This window comes from Arachis hypogaea, chromosome 12 (genome assembly GCF_003086295.3).
Source record: "Arachis hypogaea cultivar Tifrunner chromosome 12, arahy.Tifrunner.gnm2.J5K5, whole genome shotgun sequence".
Classification (NCBI taxonomy): Eukaryota; Viridiplantae; Streptophyta; class Magnoliopsida; order Fabales; family Fabaceae; genus Arachis; species Arachis hypogaea.
This window is the reverse complement of record NC_092047.1, coordinates 13021660-13041142: the sequence shown is the minus strand read 5'-3', so window position 1 is coordinate 13041142 and position 19483 is coordinate 13021660. Positions and strand designations below refer to the sequence as shown.

The following is a 19483-nucleotide window of genomic DNA, read 5'->3' as shown; positions in this document are numbered from 1 at the left end:
CGCCTCGACTACAGTTGAGATCAACAGCGAACGATGGGGAGGCGACAGGTTCGTCTGGAGGTTCATTCACAAGGACGGACGAAGATGCACCAACAGGTCTTGAGCTAGAACCTTCTACCGTGCCTATAGTGTGGGTATTTCGGTTCGAACCCCCCGAGCTAGATACCACATCAACCAACTTTGCCAACAGCTCAGGTGTCCTGACCTCGGGAAACTGCCGACAAAAATGGAAGAGGACCTGCATATCCTCATCACTCCCTATGGTGAAACAATCGTACTTCACGTCTTCTCGCAGCATTGAGATCGGAATGCGATAGAATAACTTCTAAACTCGTTTCATGCCTTGCAGCCCAAGTTTCTGTAGTATAGAATTCACGAAGTCATCATATCTCGTCGTAGGTCTCATTAAAATACTGAGAGGATCCTTATCATTGAACTTCATACCAGATCGTGTTTTTCTCTTAATTGATTCTCTGTAATGCACCAACACTACAAAACTCTCCTCACTGCCATTTTGTCACTCTAATGAGAGGAATTCACGTTCACATTATATTTATACACGTCTGGCCCTTCATAATTCGAAACAGCATATTTCGAATTATACCCATTGTATTTCGAATCAGCATGATTCGAATTAGTCTGAGTAACTGTGTGTGTGTAATTCGAATCAGATTTATTCGAATTAGTGCTTGTGTGCATGTGCGTGTAATTCGAATATGTGTGATTTGAATTACTATGAATGTGTAATTCGAATTGCACTAATTCGAATTACATAGAAATGTCCTCTTGGTGAACCTTGTAACGATTATTTCTTTGGTGGAATCATGTAAATTTTTTCCAATCATAATTTATATGGGTCATTTGTCCTATAAAAAATATTTGATGTATAAATAGTATATTTTTATACTTTTATACATGCATGTAACAAAAAAAATTAATAACTTGGATAATTTTTAAGTTGATAAAATAAGAAATTAACAGTGTAATCACCTTTGAATTAGAATAATAACATGTATAATAATAAAAATTATAAATTTAATAGTAATTAATTTTTTATTTTATTCTTTTATAATTCTCTTTTTTGTAAAAAGATATTTCTTTGAAGAAGTCACCTAGAATTGAGGCGTCTCACCTGCAAGAGGGAGAGAAAGAAAAATGAAGATTGCCAAAGCAAAATTACAAAAATGACATTAATGGGATGGTGATGAATATATAGCTCATATTTGTTGGGATGGCGGTGGTTACTTACTCATATTAAAGATGAACCAACTTTATTAGCAATTAGCCATGATGTCACCTTAGGTATTTTCATCTTAGTTGTGAATTTTTCAATTTCTTATTTCTCTTTTGGTTTCTTGCCGCTTTCAATTTGTCATTTTATCTTATATCAACAATAATATAACATACACAGAATTTATTCACATAGGAAAAAATGTGTATAGCTATGGAATATACCTTTAATCTTTTATCAAATATTAATATAAATATTATTACTGTAAGGATATTAGGATATGATGAGTTTGGAAAACTCCAAATTAATTTTTGTGATGAACAAACATTGTTAAAATATCTAATTACAAAATTATTAATACAATGTTATTTGATTATATGCTAATTAATAATTTTGTAATGCAGGAACTGAATTGGGCCGAAAATAAAATAAAATGCTGCAGCCCAAGTGTGAATTTGCTTTCCAATTCAGCATTGATTCAAAAAATATTCAATGATATATGGCTGAATTTTTGATTAACTGGGCTAGATTAATATTGTTACTCCAAGCCCAAAGAAAGCTTCCTATGTTTGATTCAAAATCCATCAGGAAAGAAATTGTTACTAATTGGGCCAAAATGAAACCTATTGCTACCAAGCCCAATATTGATGAATGTTTCCATGCCTTATTCGAATCCATGAAGCAAATGAAATGCCTAAATGCTTCCAACAGATTCCACTTCATTATTATGAAGGATTTCAAATTTAATTAATGCATTGGAAACATAAGAAAGAGAGAGAAGATTGATTTGATGGCTATTATGACATTACACGCTACTCAACAAAGGGAAGTGGGAAACTTTAATTAACTTTTACTTTCTCTCTCTTTGTTCATTGATTATTGTTCAAATCCATTGAATATTTTCTCTCTTCTCTCTCATCCCTTTCCTCTTGTTTCTTCGGTTATTACACAGGAAGCCATGGAAGCTACTTGGAGCTACCAAAAGGAAAGAAAAGCAAGGCTAAAGACCATCGAGTTGATGGCACGAAAAAGAAAAAGAAAAGTATGCTGTGGCTAAGATTATCACCTAATTTGGTAAGATTTGGTGAGGTAATCTCGGATCCTTAATACTCAAAAGGAAGGAAGAAGATTTGGCCAGCAGAAAGATCTTGGAGGCGTGGCTTGTCTTCGTTTCTGATCAACCACCACAGGGAGTAGCTAGAGTGGCGAAGTGATGGTTGAAGGCAGAGATTGAAGCAGATGAAGTCATCATCATCATGAAGCATCAAGGGCCAGAAATCCATCTTGGAGAGGAAGCCAAGGATGGAGCGCTCGGATTGATGAAGAGTGATGACCAAGGAAGGACTAGAGGTATTTGCATGTTGGTTTTTACATGGTTACCTCTTCTCTCTGTATGGCCGAACCGGTTTTTGTTGAAGGAAAGGAAGCTGAGCTCGGGTTTGTGTTTCAACTGTGAAGGCTTCACTTCTCTATAAAAGAGGTGAACAGTCATGGTTTGATTCAAGGAGTTAGGAGTAAGATTTGAGAGTGCAAGGCACAGAGTTCTCAGAGCTACCTAAGCTAGCAGTTCTCTTCTCCTTCAATGTCTTCTGTTTAATATTTTTCTGTTTAATTTTGTCATGTCTTGAGTCTCATGGAAAAAGGCAAACAGTGAGGTTTGTAAGAAAAAAACCATAGAGCGGAAAAAGGCAGAGAGTGCAAAATTAAAAGAAAAAGCCATAGATGTCTTAGAGTTCCTTTGTACATCTGTGTTGTGTTTCATGATTCTGTGGGAATCCCCTTGTAAGTTGGGTTAGCACTTTACAAGTTGTAATCTGGAGGATTATAGTGAAATTCCATCATTGTTGTGATGGAGACTGGATGTAGGCTGCACTGCACTTAGCAGCTGAACCAGGATATATCTGGGTGTTATTTTCTCTCTCTCTCTCCTACTTCACTTCTGTTATTTTTAAGATGCAACTTCAGAAATGTCTCATGCCAAGTGACGAGACAAAATGAAAATGTCTCGTGACTAGGGACGAGATAAAACAGAAAAGTCTCATCTAAAGTCCAGCAAGTTTTAGCAAGCGAAAAAAGGGGCTAAGATTCAACCCCCCCTTCTCTTAGCCACTGAAACCATCAATTGGTATCAGAGCTTGGTCTCAAAGAGATCAAGCTTTGCAGCTTGGAGTAAAGATCCTAATGGCGGAAAACAGTGGCACAAATGTGGTGTCTTATAATCTGACAGAAGGACAATCAAGCAACAGACCTCCTCTTTTCAATGGAAAAAATTATACCTATTGGAAGGAGAGGATGAAGATATTTGTACAAGCTGTAGATTACAGACTTTGGAAGATCATCTTGGAAGGTCCTAAATTTCCGACTACCACAAATGCTCAAGGAGTAACCTCCCTTAAACCGGAAGCAAGCTGGACCGAGGAAGATAGGAAGAAGGTGGAGTTAAATGCCAAGGCAACCAATCTGCTCAATTGTGCTATCAGCTTTGAGGAGTACCGACGAGTATCACGATGCACAACGGCAAAGGAAATCTGGGACAAGTTGCAAATCACTCATGAAGGAACTACCATTGTAAAAAAGACTCGGACAGACATGTTAAACAGGGAATATGAAATGTTTACAATGAAGGAAGGAGAGTCCATCGATGAACTGTTCGAACGGTTCAATGCCATCACTATTGGCTTAGATGCTCTTGGAATCAAACATTCAGAATCTGTGCTAGTGAGAAGAGTGTTGAGATGTCTCACAAAAGAGTGGGAGACTAAAGCTTTAATTATTTCTGAGAGTAGTAGCCTAGACTCCATAACACTTGATGATTTGAGAGGAAATCTTCTTGCTTTTGAAAATACTTATTTGAAAAAAGATACAAAAAAGAAAGGAATTGCATTTTCTTCTGTAACTAACCTCCTGGATGATGAATCCAGTGATAACTCTTCTGAAAATGAGTTTGTTTTATTTGCAAAAAAATTCAGGAAAATGGCTAAGCTCAGAGGCAAAGGCAGCAGCACAAGGAAAGTGAAGAAAGATCTCAGCAAGGTAGCCTGCTACAATTGCAAGGAAATCGGGCATTTCAAATCTGATTGTCCCAAGCTAAAGAAGGAGGAAAAGCCAAAAAGAGGAAAGAAGAAAGGACTGATGGCCACATGGGAAGACTTGGAGAATGATTCTGATGATGATGATGAAGAAACCGAGACCAAGTCACAAACATGTCTCATGGCAGACCACATAGATCAGGTAGTCTTTCATAACCCTAATACTGAAGATCTTCATCTTATGATAGACCACCTTTCTGAAAAAATAAGATGTTTTCTGCTGGAAAATCAAGAACTTGAACAGCAAATTACCATTCTTAAGGCCGAAAACAGTTTTCTAAAAGAAAAAGTGAGAGAGGCCGAAACTGCTTGTGATCTAGTTGAAGAAAATAAACAGTTAAGAGCTCAAGTTAGAAGTTGTGAAAGTAACCATTGTGTTCTTGCATATGTGGACTGTTTTAAACAAAATGAAGAGTTGCTAAAAAAGGTTAAAAGACTTGAGGAAGACTTGGCCAAATTTACACAAAGTTCTGAAAGCTTGAATCACATCTTGGCTAGTCAAAAACCTCTTTATGATAAAGCTGGGTTGGGGTTTTATAAATCTGAAAATTTACATTTTGAAAATATTGCTTCATCTTCTAATGACACAAGATTTCAAGATCTCACCTACTTTAACAAAAAGGCAACTCCAAGGTTTTGTAGATTATGCAATCGGAATGGACACTTTCCCATTCAATGCTTTTTCGGTGAAAGAATGGTTGGTGACAAAGTTTATAAAATTGTTTTTGATTACAATGGCTTAGGACATAGAAGATGGTTTAACGTAAAAGGATCCAAAAAGATTTGGATACCTAAGGTTACTTAAGCATTGTTTTGCAAGTGTGCCTAGCATCCAAAAGGAAAGAAAATGTGTGGTATATGGACAGCGGATGCTCTAGGCATATGACCGGAAAGGCAACCTTCTTCATAAAGCTTGATGACTATGATGGAGGACTTGTCACTTTCGGTGATGATGCAAAAGGAAAAATTGTGGCTGTTGGGAAAGTTGGTAAAAACTTTTCTTCTTGTATAAATGATGTTCTCCTTGTACATGGCTTGAAACATAATTTGCTTAGTGTTAGTCAACTTTGTGATTTGGGTTTTGAAGTTATTTTTAAGAAATCTGTTTGTTTAGTTGTGTGTGAAAAAACTGGGAATGTTCTTCTTGAAGCTAAAAGATGCAACAATGTGTATGGATTAACTCTTGAGGATTTAAAGGAACAAAATGTAACATGCTTCACATCTTTTGAATCTGAAAAATGGCTTTGGCATAGAAAGTTGGGACATGCTAGCATGTATCAAATTTCTAAACTAGTTAAAAGAAATTTGGTTAGAGGAATCCCAAACATCAAGTTTGATAAGGATCTTACTTGTGACGCTTGTCAATTAGGCAAACAAGTAAAATCCTCTTTTAAATCAAAAGATGGAATCTCAACCAAACGGCCATTGGAAATGTTACATATTGATCTTTTTGGTCCTACTAGAACTCAAAGTTTAGGAGGAAAACATTATGGTCTTGTGGTGGTAGATGATTACTCTAGATTTGGTTGGGTACTTTTCCTTGCTCATAAGAATGATGCCTTTCATGCTTTTTCCACCCTTTGTAAGAAAATTCAAAATGAAAAGGATTTGAAAATTGCCCATTTAAGAAGTGATCATGGAAGAGAATTTGAAAATCAAGACTTTGAAAAATTCTGTGATGACTTAGGGATTTCTCATAATTTTTCATGTCCTAGAACCCCCCAACAAAATGGGGTGGTTGAAAGAAGGAATAGAAGCCTTCAAGAAATGACTAGGGCTATGTTATGTGAGAGTGAAATTCCTAAATTCTTATGGGCTGAAACTGTGAACACAGCATGTTATATTTTGAATAGAACAATCATTAGAAAAGGGTTAAAGAAAACACCTTATGAGCTATGGAAAGGAACCCCTCCAAATCTTAAGTATTTTCATGTTTTTGGATGCAAATGTTTTGTACTTAACAATAAGGAAAACCTTGGAAAATTTGATCCAAAATCATATGAAGGAATGTTTGTTGGATATTCCACCACAAGCAAGGCCTATAGAGTTTATCTCAAGGAGCATAGGACAATAGAGGAATCCATACATGTTACTTTTTGTGATTCTAACTTAATTCCCAGTATTGTGAAGGATATTGATTCAGATTGTGAAGATGGAACAAGCAAAGAAATTCCCAAATCTGTCCAAAATGAAGAATCTGTCAGCCCGGTTTTATCTCGTCAGATTGTAGGAGAAACTTCCAATTTATCTCCTGAGCAGACACGAGAAACTGAAACAGTGAGACCATCAGAAGTTCATCAAAGTTCAACACCTGGCCGAAAACCTAGAGAATGGAAGTCTATGAGGGGTTATCCTCATGACTTCATCATTGGTGATCCCTCTCATGGTGTAACCACAAGATCCTCCACCAAAAGGCAAACCGAACCGAGCAACTTTGCTCTCTTGTCACAAATGGAGCCAAACAATGTCAAATAAGCTCTTGAAGATCCATCATGGGTCAAGGCTATGCAAGAGGAGCTGGCTCAATTCGACAAGAATGAGGTTTGGACATTAGTACCTTATTCGGATGGTATGAAGGTAACGGGTACTAAGTGGGTCTTTAAAAATAAACTTGGTGAGGATGGACAAGTTGTTTGTAACAAGGCTAGATTAGTGGCCCAAGGTTACGATCAAGAAGAGGGAATTGATTTTGATGAGTCTTTCGCTCCGGTAGCTAGAATGGAAGCAATTAGATTGCTTCTTGCCTATGCTGCCCATAAGGGTTTTAAAATGTTTCAAATGGATGTTAAATGTGCTTTTCTTAATGGCTTTATTGATAGAGAAGTGTATGTGGCTCAACCCCCTGGTTTTGAACATAAAGATTTTCCTAATCATGTTTTTAAACTTTCAAAGGCTCTTTATGGCCTTAGACAAGCCCCTAGAGCTTGGTATGAAAGGCTTAGTGCCTTCTTATTAGAAAATCATTTTCAAAGGGGAACCACCGACATTACTTTGTTCATTAAAGTTTCTAATGATGATATCCTTCTTGTTCAAGTTTATGTGGATGATATTGTGTTTGGATCGGCCAATGAATCCTTGTGTGAAGAGTTTGGAAAACTCATGACTAGTGAGTTTGAGATGAGTTTAATGGGAGAGCTAACTTTCTTTCTTGGCCTCCAAATTAAACAAACTCCTAGCGGTACATTTATTCACCAAGGCAAGTATGCAAAAGAATTGATAAAGAAATTTGGCTTAGAAAATTCCAAATCAATGGGAACACCAATGCATCCTAATACTAAACTTGATAAAGATGATGATAGACTAGATGTGGATGAGACACGGTATAGAGGAATGATTGGTTCACTAATGTATCTTACATCCTCTAGACCGGATATTGTTCAAAGTGTGGGTGTATGCTCAAGATTTCAATCTCACCCAAAAGAATCTCATTTAACGGCTGTTAAACGCATCATTAGGTACATTAAGGGAACATGTGATTATGGTTTATGGTATCCAAAATCTGATGACTTTTGTGCAGTAGGGTTTTGTGATGCAGATTATGCGGGAGATCGAGTGGATAGAAGGAGTACTTCGGGCATGTGTTGCTTCCTTGGAAGCTCGCTCAACATGTGGTCAAGCAAGAAACAAGCCACAGTGGCTCTATCCACAGCTGAAGCTGAATATATATCCGCATCTGCTTGTTGTTCGCAATTAATTTGGTTAAAAACTCAATTGGAGGATTACAAATTAAAGATCAATAGCATACCCTTATTTTGTGATAACATGAGTGCAATAAATATTTCAAAAAATCCTGTTTTGCACTCAAGAACAAAGCACATTGAAATTAAATATCATTTCATTAGAGAACATGTGCAAAAGGGTACTATTGATATTCAATTTGTAAAATCTGAAGAACAACTTGCTGATATTTTTACAAAACCCCTCTGTGAAGATAGATTCTGTTTGTTAAGAAAAAGTTTGGGAATGATTGATTTAAATAATGTTGAGAATTTGTGAATTTTTGATACTGTCCAGTTTTATCTCGTAGGAATGGACGAGATAAAAACAAGGCGTGATGGAGGAGCTTTGATTCAGGGGGAGGCTGCGCAGACTTAGCTTCTAATGGGCCCACATAATCAAGTTTGACCCCTCATTGAATTTTTTAATGATTCCTCACTTTATGATGATCAAATCTTTTGAGTGTCATTTCATATCTCATTGGAAGTAGTTAACATCAAATCAAATCCTTCTCTCTCCAAATAATCCCTTGATTCAAGGAATCTCCTTTTCAAATTCTTGGGAAACCGCCTTGGTTAATAACCGCACATAATGACCATTAACCACTCCCATCATCTCTCTTTCCAATCAACATTTAATGCTCCCTTAACCTCCCTCCAATTCTCAACTTCGGCCAACCCTTCTTCTTCCACCTCCATTATCTCTCTCCATAATGAAAAAGAAAACCTCCTCAAGAAAAAGTGGAAGAATCAATCTCTCTCAAAAACCGTTCACTCCACAAACACATACTCATATTCACATTCACTCTACATCTTCATCCTCTCCCTCTCAATCCGTCAAGCAAACTCCCACCATGAGAAAGAAGATTGCTCACAAGAGTTCTGGCCGTGGCAAAAACAAGGAGCCCAGTGTTGATGAAGAGTCGTCTCAGACCTCACCCGTTCCTTCTCCACCGCCGCGATCACCAAAGAAGGCCACACCACACACATCAGGAAAAAGCTCTCAGAAGCCCAAAGGTTTCGTGTTGCATGAAACCAGGAAACCAGCGAACCTTGAGTCACTGGAGTTCAAGAACAGGTTTCACAAGCCTCATTCTCATTTTGATCCATCCAGATTTCTGACATGTGCATTTTATGAATTTCATCAAGAAATTCTGGAAAAGAGGCATATCTGTCTTTCCTACCTTGTGAACCTTGATTATCTGTCAACAAAGGGAATTATCTTGCAACCTATGTTTGATAACCTCAAGTGGTCCCCTCTGCTACACATTCACAAAATGGTATATCCAAAACTGGTTCGGCAATTTTATGCGAACCTCAGAATGATTGATGGTGCTCTCCATTCTTATGTGAAACGTGTGCATATGGTTCTGAACTCTGAAACCCTGGGTGCTGCCCTCGGGTACTCGGACGAGGGACCAAAGGTATACATGAATGACAAATGGAATGATCATGTTGGGATAACTTACAAGCAGGTTCTCAGCCATATTTGTGCAAACATGTCTGGATTAGATGGCACGGTCCCTACTCATAAAGCTCTTGGACCAACAAATTCATTGCTGCATCGCATCATTACCCACATTTTAACTCCACAGAGTGGTTCTCACAATAGAGTAACTGTATCTGATTCTTTAATCATTTTTGCCCTTGTTACTTCTACTCCTATTTCATTTGCTTATCTTATGATCAGACATATGTGGGACTGTGTGAGAAGTACCAAAAAGGCAAATCTGCCTTATGGAATGTTTCTCACGTGTATTTTTAAGTACTATAAGGTAGATTTAACAAATGAATCTGTGGAAAACAAAACTTCCATGATCAAAGGTGGTGGTGCGGTAACAGGAACAAAGAGCAAGAAACCAATGCCAATGGACAGTGATATTGAAAGCCAGTTTGAATCCTCTAAAGCCACTGAGTCCACAAGGGAAATCCTCACCGAATTCTCCAATATGTCCACTCTCATGATTCAATTCCATAGAGCTGCTCGAAAGCTAGCATATGAAAATGAACGTGCCTGGGGCAGATGCAAAGAGCGAGTGGGTATGATGCTGGAAAATTTGGAAAAAAATCTGGGCGCTGGCAGTGATGCAGATGCCGCAGATTCTGATTATAATTTGTCTGATGATTAATTTTTATTTTACTTGATATTGGCTCAAGTAGGCTCAATCCTTTTTTTTGTATGAGTGTAACTACAAACTCCCTGCTCTGTGATACTTTGAAACACTCATGTTATTTTGTTGACTTGTTATTATGTTTATCCTGTGGTACTCTTCATGTGTTATCTTGTGCAGGTGCCCCCCATGATGACAAAAAGGGGAGGAAAATAAGGAAAATAAGTTTCCAAAATTTGAAATTGGAAACAAAGAAAAACAGGGGATAAGAAGAATAGGAACAGAGATGAAATTTTCAAAATTGAAAATTCGTGATCTCTCTTGTTCGAAAGATGCCTATTAGTTGCTGATAATATTTGCATTGTTCCAACTGCATTTGGTTTATCATGTTTAGTTAATTCTGATTTGGCATCTGGTTTATAATTATGCTTGATGACTGGCTGTTGATTAAGTATTAATAGACTTATTGATTTGAAAATGTATTTTTGGCAGTTCCTGTAAAATTGTTTAAAATATCAAAAACTGCCTTATTTTGCTCTACAAATATTTTTCTTCATGTTATTTTGCTCTGATATGTTGAACAGGAAAATGTTTGGATTTTTGAATTTTGTAATTTTTAATGTTTGAGCAGAAAATCAATTATGATAACAAATAAGTTTTGATTATCACCAAACTCTGCTCATAGATCAAGCATTCAACATTTTCAAATAAATATGTTGAATAACATTGTTATTTTGGAGCTTGATCAAAATGTTACAGGTTTTATGCTTCCCTTGGTATGGTAGCACATATTAAGGGGGAGCCATGTGACACTTTGAAAGGGAAGAAATTCAATCCTCAAAGGGAGTACTTGTACTCTAATCTTTAATTTCTTTCCATTTCAATTTTAATAATGTTTGTCATCAAGGGGGAGATTGATGAGTTTGGAAAACTCCAAATTAATTTTTGTGATGAACAAACATTGTTAAAATATCTAATTACAAAATTATTAATACAATGTTATTTGATTATATGCTAATTAATAATTTTGTAATGCAGGAACTGAATTGGGCCGAAAATAAAATAAAATGCTGCAGCCCAAGTGTGAATTTGCTTTCCAATTCAGCATTGATTCAAAAAATATTCAATGATATATGGCTGAATTTTTGATTAACTGGGCTAGATTAATATTGTTACTCCAAGCCCAAAGAAAGCTTCCTATGTTTGATTCAAAATCCATCAGGAAAGAAATTGTTACTAATTGGGCCAAAATGAAACCTATTGCTACCAAGCCCAATATTGATGAATGTTTCCATGCCTTATTCGAATCCATGAAGCAAATGAAATGCCTAAATGCTTCCAACAGATTCCACTTCATTATTATGAAGGATTTCAAATTTAATTAATGCATTGGAAACATAAGAAAGAGAGAGAAGATTGATTTGATGGCTATTATGACATTACACGCTACTCAACAAAGGGAAGTGGGAAACTTTAATTAACTTTTACTTTCTCTCTCTTTGTTCATTGATTATTGTTCAAATCCATTGAATATTTTCTCTCTTCTCTCTCATCCCTTTCCTCTTGTTTCTTCGGTTATTACACAGGAAGCCATGGAAGCTACTTGGAGCTACCAAAAGGAAAGAAAAGCAAGGCTAAAGACCATCGAGTTGATGGCACGAAAAAGAAAAAGAAAAGTATGCTGTGGCTAAGATTATCACCTAATCTGGTAAGATTTGGTGAGGTAATCTCGGATCCTTAATACTCAAAAGGAAGGAAGAAGATTTGGCCAGCAGAAAGATCTTGGAGGCGTGGCTTGTCTTCGTTTCTGATCAACCACCACAGGGAGTAGCTAGAGTGGCGAAGTGATGGTTGAAGGCAGAGATTGAAGCAGATGAAGTCATCATCATCATGAAGCATCAAGGACCAGAAATCCATCTTGGAGAGGAAGCCAAGGATGGAGCGCTCGGATTGATGAAGAGTGATGACCAAGGAAGGACTAGAGGTATTTGCATGTTGGTTTTTACATGGTTACCTCTTCTCTCTGTATGGCCGAACCGGTTTTTGTTGAAGGAAAGGAAGCTGAGCTCGGGTTTGTGTTTCAACTGTGAAGGCTTCACTTCTCTATAAAAGAGGTGAACAGTCATGGTTTGATTCAAGGAGTTAGGAGTAAGATTTGAGAGTGCAAGGCACAGAGTTCTCAGAGCTACCTAAGCTAGCAGTTCTCTTCTCCTTCAATGTCTTCTGTTTAATATTTTTCTGTTTAATTTTGTCATGTCTTGAGTCTCATGGAAAAAGGCAAACAGTGAGGTTTGTAAGAAAAAAACCATAGAGCGGAAAAAGGCAGAGAGTGCAAAATTAAAAGAAAAAGCCATAGATGTCTTAGAGTTCCTTTGTACATCTGTGTTGTGTTTCATGATTCTGTGGGAATCCCCTTGTAAGTTGGGTTAGCACTTTACAAGTTGTAATCTGGAGGATTATAGTGAAATTCCATCATTGTTGTGATGGAGACTGGATGTAGGCTGCACTGCACTTAGCAGCTGAACCAGGATATATCTGGGTGTTATTTTCTCTCTCTCTCTCCTACTTCACTTCTGTTGTTTTTAAGATGCAACTTCAGAAATGTCTCATGCCAAGTGACGAGACAAAATGAAAATGTCTCGTGACTAGGGACGAGATAAAACAGAAAAGTCTCATCTAAAGTCCAGCAAGTTTTAGCAAGCGAAAAAAGGGGCTAAGATTCAACCCCCCCTTCTCTTAGCCACTGAAACCATCAGGATAGTTACAAAAATGCAGTTATTTAGTTGGAATAGGTCACATAACTAATTTTTTGTTGTTTTCAATTTTTGTTTTATATATATTGAAAGTTTGAATTTCATGTATATTAGTTGTTGCAAACTTACAATTTGCCTCCTTTTTTTTTTGGTGGGATATGTCACAATTCACTTATTCATTCAAGTTTTGTATACTAATATACGTCATTTATACCAATAAAAATAATATATACACACAATTGTGCATACAGAATTTTGCAGCAAATATGATATAAGCAATTAATTTGTTTAAAATATTTAAAAAGTTTGCATGAGGCGAGATGTGAGATAATTACTAAATCAACCTAATTTGATTATTGTGTATTTTTTTTATTGATTAAAAATATTATATAATGACTTTTTTTTTGTCAAGAATATAATGAGGAGAGGAAGGAGGATCCAGTCCAAATTATACTGCCTTTCTTTGGCTCAAATTATACTGCCTTTCAATTTTTGTTTTATATACGTTGAAAGTTTGAATTTCATGTCTATTAGATGTTGTAAACTTACAATTTGTCTTCTTTTTTTTTTTTTTTGTGGGATATGTCAAAATTCACATTCATTCAAGTTTTGAATACTAATATACATAATTTATACCAAATATATATATATATATATATATATATATATATATATATATATATATATATATAAAATTGTGTGCACAGAATTTTGCAGTAAATATGATATAAACAATTAATTTGTTTAAAATATTTAAAAATTTGTATGCACAAAATGAGATGTGAACTAACCACTAAATCAATCCAACTTAATTATTATGTATTTTTTTGATTGATTGAAAATATTATATAGTGACTTTTTTTTGTCAAGAATATAATGAGAAAAGGAAGGAGAATCCATTTCGAATTATACTGCCTTTCTTTGGCTCAAATTATACTGCCTTTTAATTTTTGTTTTCTATATGTTGAAAGTTTGAATTTTATGTCTATTAGATGTTGTAAATTTACAATTTGTCTCCTCCTTCTTTTTTTTGTGGGATATGTCACAATTCATTTATTCATTCAAGTTTTGTATACTAATATACATCATTTATATATAAAAAAAATGAATTTGGATCTTCTAAATTTTAGATTTTTACTTTAGAGGATAAAGTGAGATTTCTCACCATTAAATGTTTTCTCTCTTATGTTTTCTTTTGGTCCCACTTATAAAATAAATGGTGATAAATCATATTTTACCTTTTAAAGTAAAATTCAAAATTTAAAAAATCTAAATCCAATAAAAATAATATACATACAATTGTGCGCAGAAAATTTTGCAGCAAATATGATATAAACAATTAATTTGTTTAAAATATTTAAAAGTTTGCATATACAAAGTAAGATGTGAACTAATCACTAAATCAATTTAATTTAGTTCTTGTGTATTTTTTTATTGATATGAAAATATTACATAATGACTTTCGTTTTTAGTCAAGAATATAGTGAGGAGAGGAAGAAGAATCCAGTCCAAATTATACTGCCTTTCTTTGGCTGAAAACAGAAGCGAAAACATACTAATAAAAACATGTTATAAGGGGCCTAGGCCCGTTGAAATAGACCAAAAAATTATTGATCCGGAGGTAGCTTTACGGATCGGGATATTGAACCCGACGTGAATCGAACACGCAACCTTCTGATCTGGAGTCAGACGCGCTACCATTGCGCCACGGATCCGCTTGCTACTTCATTCGCAAATTAAATTTTAAATATCCATCATTTTACTACCACTCCGTTCGTTTACTGATAGTGATAAGTCCCCAAACGAAATCAGAAACAGAAACCGAAACGCAAAAAAAAAAAAAAAAAAAAAAATTTCCCGCCAAACTCCACAAACTTATCAGCTGTTTTCTCTCTCTAGAAATTCCCACCAACTCGTAGCTCATTCTCCATTTCTCGCTGGAAAAAACACATTCTCGGTGGTGAAAGGTTACAGTGAGAAGAAGAATCGGAACTGGCGGCAGAAGGAGGTTCCGATCAATTCATCGACATCATTAAGCTCTCTCTTCCGGCAAAGTTCCCGGCGGCATTCCCCCAGGACCTCAAGGTGGTTCCCTCCTTGAAGCGCCGCCGCTCTGGCGGTGACACGTGGGTGGTGTCAGTGTTCGTGATCATCCACGTGGGCGTCTTCATCGCAACGGCGACTGCGCCCTAAAAACCCTCGGAAGGTTCTCCTTCCAACCTCTCTCTGAGAATCCTCTCTTAGGCCCTTCTAAGCCCAAGTGAGTTCTTTTATTTCTTCCAAAGATTCTCTGAATCTGAAATCTTTTTCTGGTTCTCATTGTGAATTGTATTAAATATTACTTATTAGGTTATTGTGGATCGAGGTAATTCTAATATCAATTAATCGGAACTTCTCGTTTCGATTTTTGGTTGGTGCAGATTAGAGGAAATGGGAGCGCTTCGGAGGATTTTCGTGACAGAGTATCACCAAACTTGGCGTCTTTTCACCTCTTCATTTCTTCATGCTGGGCTCTTCCACGGTTCCACCTCCTCAATCTCTGCAGTATCATCTTCATCGGAATTCGCCTAGAGCGTGAGCTTGGACCGTGTAATTATATTTTTCCCTTTACAATACTTTTCTTTTAGCCTTTTAGGGTTCGGATTCTACTGTCAATTGTTTATCTGTTGATTGGAGATAAAATTGCTGATGAATGATGAATATTTTATTACTTGCAGTAGGTGTAATCTATGCAATGTCTGCATTTGGGGGAGCCTTGATGGCTTCTCTTTTTCTTCAGCACACCCCAGCTGTTGCCTCTTCTGGGGCTTTGTATGGATTACTAGGAACTTTACTCTCTGAGCTCATTTGGAACTGGGAATTACAAACCAAAAGGGTAGGATTTGGATTTCTTCGTTGGCATTTCTTTTTTCTTGTTTCTTGGTGCCAGCATATTGATTAATTTTCTATGTTTGAATGCAGGTTTCAGCAATAGTCTCTTTTGTCTTTGTATTTGTTTGCAATTTCATCCTTGCTTACTGCCTTATGTCCTCAACTTTGCGAGCGTTGGAGGTTTCGTATCAGGGTTCCTTCTTGGATCTGTACTTCTACTCAGCAGAAAGCTTGAACTGCCAAAGGTTCCAATCAAATTAAAGGAACTCTCTTTGATTATGGTGTCAACTGTCAAGAGTTACATCAAGTTAAAGTTGAAGCAAAACATGGACAGACCGGTTCTCAGGATTGTTTCTCTTATCCTCTTTAGCCTGATGTATGTTACTTGTTTCTTTATCCTTGAATTCAATTTGCATGCCTAGCTGTCTTGTATTATTACTGCTTTCTAGCATGAGTCAAAATATTAAGACTTTGCAGATTTGGCCGGTTGTCTTGTGGCAGTTCTTCATGGGATCAACATCAATAGTTATTGCACATGGTGCCCATATGTTGATTGTATCCCTTATACAAGCTGGCACTGCCAAAATAGAGAAACCTCTTGTAAGGTATCAAGCATCCTTGTTAACCTTACCTGAATTGAACAAAACGTATTATTTATACTCACTCTATTTATGCATTGAGTCGATACATATTCCTCTACCGTTAAGTGTGAGACTTATCTTATGTGAATTCCACATCTCATCCAACAGTGGAAGGATGTGATTGTCGAGCTATGAGTTCATCATATCGTACGATGTAGACAACAAAAATCACAATTAAAAATACCAAACTATGCTATCCCAAAGTAAAATAGCAACCCAATGGCTAGTTGAAATATTTCACTTACTTTTGTACACTAAAATGTTGTTTTATTGGGCAATTTTATATCCTGGTTAAATTACTATATTAGTTTCTATAGTTTTTAAAATATAAAGACTCAATTACAATTTATAAATTTAAAAAAAATTACAATAATTTAGCCTTATATTTATTAATACACCATTATTGGTTATAGACAAGTTCCCTTCCTGTTGAAAATGAAAAATTGACAAGTTTTCTTCGAATTGGATAATTTAATCTAAAATGAAAAATTGGATCCTTTAAATTGAAGGAGAGTACCAAATATTGGTAGGTTCTATAAAGAGTTTATGGAAACATTCAAATTAATAATTAAAAAAAAGTTGTCTTTAATCATATAAGTTATTTTTAATCTCAACCTAAACTTATTTGATAAAAGCGTCTAAGAAATCATTTTTAACGTTTTCATTTTATGGGATCATTTAATTTTTGAATATTTGTTTTCAGTTGTTAAACATTGTTGTTTTTAAAATATATAAGAATCAATCAAAGTGCAACAATATTATATGAAGTAAACATATAAATAATAGTTGCCATTAAAATAAAAAGAAAGGTAAAAAAAATTATCCAAATCAGTCTCCAAGAAAAATTAATAGTTTGATACACAGATTAATCACCAAGGTTTTACTTTACCAGACAAATCAGTCTCCAGTCTATTTTCTGACAGAATAATTACCCAAATCAATTTTCAAGAATTTTTAAAATTGACATTTTGGTCCTTTAAAAAAATTAATACACAGATCAATTCCCGTAACCTAATATATGTTTTTTAAGCATTTGATTTGATCAATGCAAGACTCAACATATTCTAATTCTTTTTTCCTCCTGGTACAAATATGAATATCTAAAATAATAAGAATGGTATTATTTGATATGTTTTGATAAAAATAATTCTCTTCCTTCTTCAATTATTTTCTTTTTGTAAATTTGTTTCTCTTATCTTTCGGCTTCTAAATATGTTTTCATTCTTGGGATGTAAAGTTTTCTTTTCCACGTTCTATTAACTATTAACTATTCATTGGGTTCATTGAACAAAATATTCAAGTTCCACATCGAAAGCATGATACAAGACACAATACATCTGGCATTTGAAGTCTTACATCGACGGAAGAGGAGTGTGAGGAGTCTTCAATACGCTATAAAAGGCGAGACACTACAACAATTTAAAGATACTTACCTGGACGGGGTCAATGGGCGATCAAGAAGACCCATGGCTTAGGCTGGTGGCTTCCATTGCACTTTGGAAGGGTGCTCGCCTAAGGTCTACCCAAGTGGTGGAGCCTACGTCATAATTTGTGGTAGTGGGACCTGCGTTCGCGCGGTCCCTATCTAAACGGAGTTTAATTATTTAGTATGATGAAATGATAAAACTGTAAATATTTTTTTTTTCTTTTCATCTAGGAGTAAATAGGTTTATGTAAAATAGATTCATATGTTTATTATTATTACACGTAGTGATTTTAATTTATTTTTTCATTAGACTCACCTAAAGTATTTCAACATTTTGCATACAATGAAATTGTTTATTGGATTTTAGATTCAAAACACTATTTATTTTATATTAAGATTGTCATTATAAGCAATTAGCAAGTGCAAACACAACGATAATTAACTTATTTCTTTATACCCGAGGCTTCAGGGGTTATGCATTCTAATTTAAAAAATTATTGGACCTATAATTCATTAATAACTGAACTAGAGAGTTAAAAAACTATGATAAAATCGAATTTCTTTCGCGTTAAATTTTTTGAAGAGTACATGAACTATTTTTGTATACAGAACAAATTGTGGAAAAGTATTGTGCTTCTACGGGTTGAGTTGCTGATGTAGTTTGTTATTTTAAAAAGATTGAATACTAGAGATAGATTATGTAAGTTTAAGATTGTGCTAGAAGCAGAATCTTTTTGTGTATTATGTAAGGAAAAAGTGGAGACGGTACATCACTTGTTTTTTCATGTGATTGTATATGAAAAGTATGGGGATCAATCTTGGTGGAATGAAGTGTGAATTGGGTTTGGTTAGGAACCACCAAAAAATGCTTTAAGGTGTGGATGGATAGGAAAATAAGAAGAGATGTGAAAGAAGTGTGAATGGTGTTATTTTTTTCTGTAATATGGTGCACATGGAGATGTAGAAATAACATTGTTTTTAATAATGGAGTGTTAGTATTAGAGAAGTTAAAGGAGGAAGTTGTAGAATGCACAAATCGAATGGTGTCAAGATCGACAATATAGGAGTAATTGATGTGCTTATGAGTGCATATATCATGTCTAAGGTGAATAAAAAGACATAAGAAGATGATCTATGAAGGTTTGCTGTTTAATGCTAGGTTCTATGTTTTCTTTTGTTATTGTTGTTCTATTTTTGCTGCTGTTTTTTGGAACTATATCCATATTCTTTGAAATTGGGTGGAGATGTAATTATTTAAAAAAAAATAATACAAATATTGATATTTTTATCATAAAAAGGTTTGAAATTTGCCTATGGAGTTTATGATTTCACATTTTTGGAATTACAGTAAATTATGCTAATTTTAGGGATCTAATTGCTTGGGAAATTCAGAATCAATTGTTGAATGACATTTTTTATAATTGGTTCAAAACTCTGGACTCTATTGAAGAGAAAACAAGCAATAAGTACTTACAAAATATCACAAATATAAATTCTTCAACCAAAATCACAAGCAAAACAAAATACTCCCCGTACTAAAACTAAGACTTAGATAAAAGTTCTTTAAAATGATAGTATCTAAATAGCTTAACCAAGAAGATATCCATATATCAAAATGCACAACATCGATACAATATCAAATAAC

The 19483-nt window shown here is 35.2% G+C and overlaps 1 long non-coding RNA gene and 2 other non-coding genes across 4 annotated transcripts; 2 read left to right on the top strand and 1 right to left on the bottom strand.

Annotated features, from left to right (window-relative positions):
* Positions 1-14404: 14404 nt before the first annotated feature.
* Positions 14405-18199, top strand: LOC112726902 (uncharacterized). 2 transcript variants are annotated; one of them, XR_011868328.1, is made up of 6 exons: positions 14677-15160; positions 15321-15489; positions 15618-15775; positions 15862-16147; positions 16249-16376; positions 17714-18199. It is a non-coding gene; the product is annotated as an uncharacterized lncRNA (long non-coding RNA). The 2 variants fall into 2 exon arrangements; XR_003165480.3 differs by lacking the exon at positions 17714-18199 and having other exon boundaries at positions 14405-15160; positions 16249-16470.
* Positions 14544-14615, bottom strand: TRNAW-CCA (transfer RNA tryptophan (anticodon CCA)). The gene has a single exon. It is a non-coding gene; the product is annotated as a tRNA-Trp (tRNA).
* Positions 17838-17996, top strand: LOC112730926 (U1 spliceosomal RNA). Its single transcript, XR_003166727.2, has one exon. It is a non-coding gene; the product is annotated as a U1 spliceosomal RNA (small nuclear RNA).
* Positions 18200-19483: the final 1284 nt, after the last annotated feature.